Source organism: Peromyscus maniculatus, chromosome 20 (assembly GCF_049852395.1).
Source record: "Peromyscus maniculatus bairdii isolate BWxNUB_F1_BW_parent chromosome 20, HU_Pman_BW_mat_3.1, whole genome shotgun sequence".
Classification (NCBI taxonomy): Eukaryota; Metazoa; Chordata; class Mammalia; order Rodentia; family Cricetidae; genus Peromyscus; species Peromyscus maniculatus.
In genome coordinates, this window is record NC_134871.1 from 12,264,282 (window position 1) to 12,276,385 (window position 12,104).

The 12,104-nt window shown below is 39.0% G+C and overlaps 1 long non-coding RNA gene across 1 annotated transcript in view; it reads left to right on the top strand.

Moving 5' to 3' along the window:
- Positions 1-1,132: 1,132 nt before the first annotated feature.
- The window catches only part of LOC143269663 (uncharacterized), a 74,659-nt gene continuing 63,687 nt past the window's right edge, over positions 1,133-12,104 (top strand). Inside the window, exon 1 of the long non-coding RNA XR_013046247.1 lies at positions 1,133-1,330. This is a non-coding gene — a long non-coding RNA (uncharacterized LOC143269663). The remainder of the gene's footprint in view (positions 1,331-12,104) is intronic.

Below are 12,104 nucleotides of genomic sequence, written 5' to 3' on the forward strand. Positions count from 1 at the left end.
CCAGATCCTCCCCAACTCCCAACCCACCCAACTATGCGTGCGTGCTTTCTCTTTCTTAAAATCCAAAATCAAAGAACTAAACCAAACTAAAACAAAAAACCCAATAAGATAAAGTAATCTGAACTTTTGAATTCTTTTTGAAAATAAATGTGGCAACTAAAGAAATAGGCTCTAGAGTCTACTTAGGGGGATATAAACAATCATTTTAGTTTTATTGAGTTGGTGATCCTTTTGTTCATACACAAGAGCCTTTTCCCTCAGTCCTGCCTCATCCTTCAGTTTGACTTCACAGCATTCCAGTCCATTAGTTTACTTTATTGTGCACTTAACATGTTTCCATGTGCTATGGAAATCAAATGTGTAACTCACAGACTACATGACAATTACTGATCATATACTAAGAGATAAACACAGCTAGATACTCCTTTAAGTTTCTTGTAATTCTTTCCGTATGCAACTTATAACCAATAGGAGCAAATCACATGATTGGAAAAGATAGTTGTCAGCCACAGGGATCTGTTTCTAACAAAGGCTGTCAGATTATGAAGCATTCATCACATAGTATGGCTTGAAACATTGTCCTTTTGATGACAAAGATAATGAAACCATCAGAAGTACAATCAAATCAAGAGTGCTCAGAGTGCTGGTGAGGACCACACATGCTCATTAAAGAGAATTTTCAATCATGTCCTTCTATTTAAACTCCAGTTATGTCTCAAATTCTCTTAAATTTCATAATTTTAATACATAATTTTAATAACTTCTTTTAAATTAAAAAATTTATTATGGACTATTTGACACCATTAAAAAGACACAAACAGAAAAAAAACACATCTGCTTATTATCCTACTATTTAATGGCACTTTCATTGTTCTATTTCTCTGGTTTTATTCCCAATCCACACATGTATGACATGTATGAAACAACACGGGACAGTTTACCCACCAGAAGCTTTTTGGGGAAAAGGCAGTCAAAACAGCAGAATTAATATGTGTGAGGTCAACAAAAAGTTCTGAAGGCAAAGACTTTTCATTTGGTGACTATAGCAACCTGAAAGACAGGAAGGAATCCTGTAAGTCTGGCCAGAAGCTCATAGAGCAAGGTGAAAAGAGGGACAATGGGTGGAATAGAGTGATGGTATGGGAAGAGGAAGGGGGCTATGGGGAAAATAATAGATTTAGCTCCTGCATTCCCCTGGAGTCCTGTGTAAGGAAGAATTGTTTAAAAGGAAGTATTAGTAAACTGTCCAAAAGCAAGTACTAGCAAGCTTAATTATGGCTGTATCTGGCTTCTACTTCTTAGGGTTCTCCAGAGAAACAAAACCAACAGGGTGAGTTTGTGCACACCTATGAACATAACATACACGTGTGTGTGTGTGTGTGTGTGTGTGTGTGTGTGTGTGTGTGTGTGTGTGTGTGTGTGTAAGTGGGGAGGAAGAGAAATTGATTTTAAGCAACTGGCTCACGTGATTTCAGCTGAAACCTGCAGAGCAGGCTGAAAGGCAGAGACCTGAGGGAGAAGTTATCGGGGACTGGGGGGTCCAGCCTCTCTGTAGTCCCCTTCCAGGGTCTGGGAAGAATCTACAACCAACTGATAATTTAATCTTTGATGGAAAGAAATGAATCTATGTACATGAAACTCCTTAGTCCATACACTTTATTATTCTGAGTCAGTTTTCTCTCTACACAGCTTCTATTCTGCTCTCATGCCTAACTCCCTTCTTGCCAGATTTCTCTCTACATTTATCTGCTGTCCCCTCTAAGTTCTATCTTAATTCTCTCATCTTAGTTCTGCCCCATCTAGGTTCTCATCCATCTAGTTTTTTCCTTTCTTAGCTCCTCTCCCATCTCCTTCTTTCTCATCTTGTTCTTCCCCATCTGGCTCTTCCCCATCTTCCATCTTGTTCCTCTAGTACTCTCTTTTAGCCCTTCAACCTAGTTCTTCCCGTCTAATTTGTTCCTCTCCAGTTCTTACCCATGTAGTTCTTCTGTTCTATTTTCCTCTCTTTCTCTCCTCCTCTTCGTCTCCTTATTTTCTCTGTTCTGCCTAAGTCTGTCAGGAATCCAGTTATAAACCCAAGCAATAGCAATCCTCTGGCTGAGCAAGGTCACCAGGCTTGAATTCTTATGTGGCCATAAAGGTAGGTAAGAATTTTCCTCAGACAGGGATCATCAGGCTTTGTTTTACAACCCAAAATGGGAGTAGTAAAAGAGGAGGTCAACTGAGTGCTAATGACCAGTTAATATATCAAAAAGGGGATCTATGTGCTCAGTCTACATTCCTAGAAGTGGTTAGGTAAGAACTTAGGGGTCTATTAATAAGGTTCTATAAGAAAGGAGGATCTTAACCTAAATTGCACAAGAAATAAAGCTATCCGCCTGACCTAGGAGACAGGTGTTGTTTCATTTGGCCTCGGATGCTTGATAGGCATTCTTGATAAATACACTGTTAGGAGTTCTTGGAAGAACACAAGAAAATCATTTTATGAATCAGCTTTTGTGTGTGATATATAAGCTAAAATATCAACAAGATCTCTTAAGCCATGGCTTGACCTTTGGAAAAGTCCTTGACTTTTGCAAGTAGTAGCTTTTGTGATAGTAGCTGAATTCCCTTACGTTTTTCTGCAGCTTGCAGCAAGAAGTGATGCCGAAGTCTGTAGTTTGAATGCAGCATGGAGACAGTATCTATCTATCTATCTATCTATCTATCTATCTATCTATCTATCTATCTATCTATCTATCTATTTAATTTTGCTAAGCATCTCAGTCTTTCTCCCTTAATGCCTTCTTCTGATTAAAAGATACCCCCACCCCCTGGATTTTGGAAGAACACTGTTTCAATATTAAGCCACTGAAATAGATGTTAACCTCATCTTTAAATAAGATGTCTTTAGAGTGTCATTTTAGACTAACAGTTGACCAATATACCTAAATTGTGTGTCCTCGCCAAATTAACATCTAAAATAGGTCCTTACATTTTTCAAAAATCTTCAAATTAATGGGTCTGCCACTTGGTCCTCTGCAGACATGCTGTGGTTGTTTAACTTGGGTGGGGTGTTTGGAGGACTCCAAACAGTGGGAGTGGGGGTGTCTCTGAATGTTTCCTGCTCTTAGGACCCTCTTCCTCTTGTTGGGTTGCCTCATCTTGCCTTGATATGAGGGTTTGTGCCACGTCTTATTGCATCTTGTTATAATGTGTTCAGTTGATGTCACTGGGAAGCCTACTTCTTTCTGAAGAGTAATGGAGGAGCAGTGAATCCGGGGGAGAAGGAAGGTGGAGGCTAGGAGGAATGGGGGAAGGAGAGGCTGTGTTTAGGATGTATTGTGTGAGAGAAGAATTAAAAAAAAATCTTTCAGGCATTATTCTAGGAAACACAATGTGGAAGAGAAGACAGCTTTTTATTTTAGGTATTTACCTCTGGTAAACAGGCTTAGCCATCAGTAAAGCACAATTCAGTTTGTGGAAAGAACATTAAAGGAAACAGATAAGGTCATGTAAAAGTTTACAAGCATGTTTTTAGGCCCTCTAACTCTAGTCACCTGCATGATGCTGGCCTACAAAATACATGTTTGCATTCCTACTCAGAAACGAACTGATAGTTAACTCAAGTGAACGTTAGCAAATTCTGATTTCTCTTCATGTGTCCATGTTTGTACATATCAGCATGCATGAAGGTGTGACGATCACATTCTGTTCATGACCACTTAAAAAACTCACTCCTACATGTAATTCAGCAAGCTTAGTGCTTTATATGAGGGACAGAAGAGATTCTCTCCAAGGAAGTGACCTGTGAGTGAGATCTAAGCCTGAGGACCCAGTCGGACCAGGATGGCTAGGATGGCTGGAGCTTATTAACTGAGAAAAAAATAAATGAGGTGAGGTGGGGACTTCACTGGAGCCATAACCCCATAATGTAATCTAACTATAAGCACAATGAGAAATAATGAATGGCTGTCGAAGCATTTCATTTTTTGTGAGGGCATTATTTAATTTTTAAAAATTATTAATAATACTTCAATGACCAGTGCATTTTCAAAATGAAGGAAGACTTTGGACAAAAATCTATACTGTGAATCCAAGACTACATGAGAGAAGAAATTAGAGCATGATGGAAATGGAAACCTGGTAGATTTCTTGGAAATTTACTACAGGGATCATGTGAGCAATCCTATCATGGGAATGAGACTGAAGAGTCTACCTGAGCAAACATCAAAAGTACAGTGATCTCCACAAGTAGCATCTAGAAGAGGAAAAATAAGATATCTGATGACATCTTCCTTATCATATTGCTAATACTGAGCAACATAATAATGGTGGACTTCAAAGATAATTCTCCCTTCAAAACCAAAACTCTGTTTCAAAAGACCTATCATAAGTAGTCATCTAAGAGTAGTTAGACACAATCCAAACTAGTGAGAGGTATCTGGAGGGACAGACATTTGGGGCCATCTCACTTGTCAAATGAATGACTCTATCCTCAATGCATGTAACACTGGCATTGATGATGAAAGTTTACTTTTAAATTGGAAAAGGAGTCCTTATTTTATGTAGGAAATTCTAACCCTTTTCTATGTGGGAAGCCTCTCTCACCTTTTTCTCTTGGGAAGTCAGTATACTTGAACCGTCTCTCCATATCAATAGAGAGATACAAAGTCCAGTGTAAAATCCTAATGATGTTGAAATGGCTATTCAGAAAGTAGCATTTCTGCTTACATGGCCATGAAGTCAGTGTTTATTATAAATGACAGGATATGTATGTCTGTGGGTATACAGACACTACATTGGGAACTGGGGAGAAATTTGAGTTTTCAGCAAATACCACAGAAAGGGATTTGCTTTGTTTGAACATCCAAATGTTGAAAACTGACTATGAAAATGGAAAGCTCAAGGCTCGCAAAGGTCATTTCTTCTTCCAGGACCACTGTCTTAATCTAACAGTGAATTATTAAAAGAACTCCTTATTGACCTCCCTGCATTGCAATTATTTCCAAATCCATCCTTAGCATTCCTGTCAAGGCCATCTTGCAAGAAAACAATGTATCTAGACCATGTCTTAGGATAAGTTCCAAATATCACAGGAGAATAGGAGAAGGAATATGATGAAGAAAGAGGAAGACAAGGAAGCAGACCAATGTCTACTGACTACAAAATATGAGAAAGGCTCACTCTTGCTGATACATATGCACTATTGAGCCTGTAAAATCAACTGAGCTGTATATCCCCTACCATTCTCAAGCCTTTTTAAACAGTGTCTAGTTATAGGACAAAATTGTACTCCATTGACAATTACACATTTCTAGAACTAGACCCAGAGCTCTAAAAGTGAAAGGAAACTCTTTTGATCATTTTAAAATTCACACTCTGCCTTGCTTGTGGTAAGATCTTGACAAACAAAAGACGTTTCTACTTTTCTACTCCATTCATGTCTTACGGAGTGGCTACCCTAGAAACAGAAGGAGTAGAAGTTAACCACTTAACTACTGAGTATGAGCTCTGTGTGCTCATGTCTGTTTTTACATGCCAGTTTTGTGAATTTAAGCATGTTTCCTTAAATTATCTATAGCATACACCTTTTTAAAATTTTATTTTCTGCAACTTGAGAAATGAGAAATAATCATGAGAGATTTGAGGAATTTTTGCCCATGTGAAACATGAAATAGGATTGTGTGTGAAGTATTCCATGTGCTGTCCAACCCATATTAACTTGTTCAGTAAATAGGGAATAGTTCTGTGGTAGTGCATAAATGTCTCAAGTCTCAAGGGCCTACCAACTCTGGCCCACAAGCATCCAAAACATTTTATGAGTAATATTATAAGATTGTTTCATGGTGTGGTTTATACCTACAATCCTAGCCCTCAGGAAGTAAAGGTCTAGTGATCATTGCAAGCTTGAAGCCAGCCATCAGCCAATGTCTAAACATCCTGTTAAAATATCTATATCTATATCTATATCTATCTATCTATCTATCTATCTATCTATCTATCTATCTATCTATCTATCTATCTATCTACCTATCTTCCTTCCTATCTATCTATCTATCTATCTATCTATCTATCTATCTATCTATCATCTATCTATCTATCTATCTATCTATCTATCTATCTATCTATCTATCTATCTTCCTTTCTATCATCTATCTATCTATCTATCTATCTATCTATCTATCTATCTATCTATCTATCTATCTATCTATCTATCTACCTATCTTCCTATCTATCTATCTATCTATCTATCTATCTATCTATCTATCTATCTATCTATCTATCTTTCTATCCATCTATCCATCTATATTTATTTCTGTCCTCTATTATCTGTTATCATCTATATATCTAATCTATCTAATATGTCAGGATAGCTACAATTATTGTCCATGAATGCAATCAATGTCTGAAAGAAATTAGTTCAGGCTTTAGAAAACTCAGAGGGCTATAAAAGTGAATCATCTTCTTAACATAATCTACAAAATGGGTGGGGACCAGCCCCTCGGATTCATGGCTATACACTGGAAAAGCTGGAACATTTTTTCCCCAACTGATAGATTTTTTCCTAAATTTATAAGCGAGGTTGCCTCTGAGATCACATTATTTTAATGGTTGTCATTATTATTACCCATTTAAATTCAGAGGAATTTAGTTTGAAGAGTAACTATAACCTTTCTTTATTTTAATTCACATTTTGTACAGGAAAACCATGACTTGCAGGTTCAAAGGAGACAGCCTTTAAAAGGGCTTGTAAAAGGCCTCATAGGCTTCTTGGACATCAAATAGCTCAGCAAAACAGCATTATGATGATTTAAATGTAAATGAATTAGAAACATATGGATCACATTCCCTGGGAAATACACATGGGTTTGGAAATTAAGGGAGAACTGCCTGACAATGCACAGCACTTGGCTTAGCACAAAAATGTTAGAATAATGGGTTCAATTTTTTTGCCAAATCCCAAAGGCCACAGGTTTGTCCTATAGACATTTTCACCAAGCCCATGGGTTTTGAGGTTGCTTGGCTTTGAGAATCGTGTTAACCTGTCAAAGCCAGCTCCTGCCACGCCTGCTCCTGTGCCCTTCCCCAGATGGTGTGGTGGATGTGTGGTCACCAAGTTCTAAGTTCCAAGCCAACTGGCAGAAGTAGGTATGGGAAGAGATGCTGGGATTTTGCCCTCAATCTTTCTTTTTCTTTTTGCTTTCCTTCATCTTTTCCCCTTGATTCTCTATTTCTTATTTTTTCTTTCCTCATCCCTAAGAATCTATTTTCTTAAGAAGAAGAATTATCACCAGCATGCTGATCATCAGGGAAGCTCATGAGCGTTGGCAGAATGAATTATACATTGTCCAATAATTTTTCTTCTTTAAATTTAGCCAGCACAGACAGAAACTGTGAAAGCTTTTCCCTAAACGGCTTAGCTTTTACCATGGCATAAGAGGAAATCCAGGCTCTTGGGATGCTGTGTTCTAAGTGTCTCGGGGCCTCTGGAAAGTAACATCTCTTAAATCAGCTTATTTAAAAAAGCAATTTATTGTTATTAACTTTGATTCTGAGTGTAATCAATTAATTCCTTTCCAACAAGTTGGCACGTAGACTATCAGAGACCTGAGGCTAATTCATTGCTGTCCAGCATTGATAGCGGCAGGTGTCACAGTAACGAGATCTGGCTTTTGTGTGTGTTATACAGAATATACTGCCTCTTGATAAGCAGCTACAGAATGGATAGTTAAATCCATCCGCATGGATTTGCTTCCCATATGGAACTAATTGCCTCTGGAATAGTTAAAGCCAAAAGATCTCTACAATTTCAAAAGCTTCTCTTATCTTTCTCAGCGTATGGCTGTTGACAGGAGTGAAACACGTCTATCCTCATTTATTATATCGGTCTCATCAAGTGCAGACGTGTTGATGGGGACTGTTACAGAACCAGATGGTCCAAGTTGGTCTTTTATGTTTCAGGCATTCCCTCTCCCTGATTTTACAAGTCCAGACAAAGGCTGGCCCGCGCTTGGGCTGATCTTCTAGAACCTGCCCTGTTATAGTCTAGTCCAACCTCCTGCTGGTCCTGAACAGGCCAAACAGCAGGTTTCTGTGTCCATTTACTCCTGTATCATAAGAACACATGCTTTTTAAATAGTCTGTTATAGTGCTGTTAGCGGCTCACCGAGAGAAGCCTGTCTGTCTTTAGGACTATGGTTAGTCCAAGTTTTCTCCTCAGATTGCTATAATAGTACTACCTTCCCTCGTTCCCAAGCTGCCTAAACCTAAAATCTTGACTAGCCATCCCCTTTCTCTCCTCCTAGCAATTTTATCTGAACTAATAAAGAACATACCATAGAGTTACCTGTCTTCTTGTCATCACTGCCATTCTTGTGATAGTGATTGTCATATTATTTAATATTTCTGCCACATGTGCTTATGCTAGGAGCAAGTACTTTAGGCATGTGAACTTAACGAATCCTTCCAACCACCTTAGCCAGCATCGTTATCATCACGCAGCACAGAGAATGAAAATAAAGCCCAGGTAGGTTTTTCTTGGAAGACTCTTCAAGTCAAGAGCAAGTGTGCAACATTTAGAAATCCAAACATGTACAAATTATTCAGTGCGAGATCTCCCCTACTCTTGCCTGCTTTTCAGCATGTATTTCCTCTTTCCTTTTCATAGAATAGGTGAGCAAATATACGGAAGGAGTTCTACCTCCAAAAGTTTGAAATCTTGGAAATGGGAAATGCTGACAAGGGAGAGGAGAATCTCCATGATAGACCTTGTGTTATGTGGGAAATGGCCTGTACTTCCTGTGGATGTGTGTGTAGACAGTTTCTACATCTTTGAGTTGAGATTCTCAAGTGCCTTTATCATAAAATCACTGGGAAGGTTGAAACACATCTGTTAGAACACTCTTTGCCTCTACATCTAATACTTACTGCAACCAAATCACTTATAGGTTTTTCAATGAAGCCTACCAATTCTGCATTTCTCATCTTGGTTGGTATCACCAGTAAATTTCAAAGTGAAAATTCTGCGAAATGGCCTTTCATTTCTCTCATCATCTCCAAAATAATCAACTTTAAAAATTCTTCTGATTCTACCTCCAGTATATCATGTTCATGGCTACTAACTTGACTGAGTTCATTGAGATGATGGTTATCAATAGCTTTCCTTATGAACAACTCATAAAATATTTTTATGAATAATTCCCAATTTCTAGAAAATAAATTTCAACCCTTTCATGTGAGCAGTATTTCTGTTTGCTTTTCCTAAATATACTGTGTACATAGTTCCTTGCCTCTGGGACAATGACCATCATTTGTACTTTATCTGATAGATCTTTCTGAGAGAAGATTGCATGGTCTAAACCCTGGGTCCTTAATCTCTTCAACTCTCTAACCTGAGATAATTGAACATCGCTCAGAGCAAAGCTTTTGAGAGAAAACAGTGAATGAATGCATCTAGACCGCTTAGCCTGGTGTTTGGCTTCTCAATGTGACCTTGGATAATTTAGTTAACATCTCTTTTCTTTACTTCTACTTTTATAAGAAATGAACAGTACATACAGCACTGAGATGTGAGAACTGAACCTCCCAGCACATGTGAAGTGGCTCAGGATGGCACTCATTATCTCTACCTTCCTTTTCTTATTGTTTTCTATAACTCACTTAGAAAATTTCATGTTGCTAATTTGTGAGTGAAGAGGATTTGGAGAGTTCATTGCAGTATATTTCATATATCCTGAAATTAACATTGCATTAGAACAGCACTTTTTAAGGCAGGGAACAAAATGTCATGGCCATTTGAAATCATCTCATGGCCTCTGCCTTCCTATGGAGCAAGCTACTGCTATCTTTTTCTCTCTAGTCTTAGGCCTGTATTTCTAGGAGAGGCTGTGACAGTGTGATACAAGAATTACCTGGATATGTGCCTGTGTTCCCGTTGGGGTTCCCGATGGGCTTATAAGCCGGGAGTGTCTGCTGTGTCCCTTTTTTAAGAAGAAAAATCCATTGGAACCTCCTTATCCTTTCCTCTACCTCCAGTGGCCTCCTCTGAGCCTGGCCACCAGACAGCAGGCTGGAGAAGTTGACTGAATGCATTCTGAATTGGGTAATGAGCCTTTGACCCACCTTTGTGGCTGCCTTGACAAACACCGAAGGTTTAATTTGGGACTGTGGCTGAGTTGGATGAGCTTCAGAGACCAGTGTGTTGTCACAGCAGCAGGGACCCCACAAACTTGGCTCCTAGAACATTTTGACAAGAAAAATGTCTGCATTTCATGATACCTGAGTGTTTACTCCCTGCATTTCTCAAACACAGTTGGGCTTTCATGTGGTCTTACACTTGCTTATTGATACCCAGTGTTTTTCTTGTTGGGCCAAATGTGGCAACATATTATTTATTTGACACTGCCGTAATCTATTCAATTGGATGGAAAAGAACATATTAGTCAAATGAAATTGATGTCTGGTAGCCATGCACACTCACCCAAATAATCTTCCCTTGGATTCTGTTCACAGCTGCTTCTCCAGCTGCTTGACACCCAGCCACATTTACACACAGGGATTTATTTTCCCTGGCCCTGCTGGGATGCTAAAACCAACTTTCCGATCCAGCCTCTGCCTCAGCCTTTAACCGTTGGACAATAGCAATACTGTGTGATGGTTCCCCAGGACAGACTAAGAGGGATGACTGTTTTAATAGCACTTTATGACTCCTCAAGATGGACTGGAAACATCACCACAAGGAGCAGAAGGTATTCGCCAAGGAGTGGGGACGCCTGTGTAGTCAGAATCAAAACCACGGGGCAGAAACAGGGCTGAGGTCCTCCAGTGGAAATTCCAGGAACTGGGGAGGAAGCTTGAGGACATGGCCATAGGGGCTTTCAGAAATGTGCTAATTGTGCAATATTCACAACTGGTGAGGGAGACATGATAAAATCGCCAGAAAACTGAATGACTAAAACATGGGCTCCTGGCTTGAACTTTGGTTCTCAAGAACTGTAGAAAAGAAGGAAGGCACTATTTAGTAGCTACACTTTCCTTATTGTCTTGATTCTCTCCCTCCTCCTCTCTCTGTCTCTCTGTCTCTGTCTCTGCCTCTGTCTCTCTCTTTCTGCCTCTCTGTCTGTCTCTCTCTTCCTCCTTTGACTCTTGCTTTTGGAACAGGGAAGCATAATAAGGAATAGAGCTTGTGGGAGCCAATAGTGCATTGCAGTATCTGTGTTTAGAATCAAAATATGAGAGATTGGCATATGCAACTAGAAATTCATTGATTAGATTTAGCTCTCAAATTAGATGATCAGAAAGGTCAGCTGTAGTTTTGTATCTTGAGTCTGAAGTATGAGCAGCATCTGAAATCCATTTCTAAAATAGCTAAGGAATGAAGCAAGATCCTGGTAGAAAATTCTCACTTTTTAGGAGCCAAAACAAAACAAAAAGCCCAAAACACTTGTCTACAGTGAATCATGAATGAGAGACCTTTTCAATCTGTGTTGAGCAGCAATATTAATACAAAGGATTTCTCACCTAGTCTGGTCAAGTCTGCAGGGATGTCTCAACTAATGTGTGAGGAGTTCCGTCGCGCCAGAGCAGACTGCCAAAAGTTGTGTATTCATGAAAACCCAAAGGGCCTCCTGGAAGAGACACTCCAAACTTCCCACTAGTTCTCAGAACTAAGACTTCAATGAGGACAAAGGTTGCCTTAAGCCTTGGAGCTTGTAACCTTATGTCAGAAGGAATTCATTTGGGGAAAATTTTTATATATGCCAATGAAATTACATATATCAAATGCCACATACTAAAAACAATCAACTGGTTATTTCTTCTTGAGTTATGTTAAGAAGGTTTCTGAGGCTCTACGCAGACCCTATGGGGAAATAATAGTGTAGCAACCACAGTACAATCCCTGCCATCTAATGTGATAACGGAGTTTCCTATTGTCCCAGCTGTGGAAAGAGAAGCACTTATAGATGTATTGTTACATTTTACCACTCACATGGGATCTTCTCTGTCTGGAAAACTAACTACAATTTTTGTAAGAGCACATATAAGTAAATGTAACCACGAATAAAAATAATTATAGAAAATTGTCACTCAAATTGGAAAGACTTTCTTCATGTCACAAAACA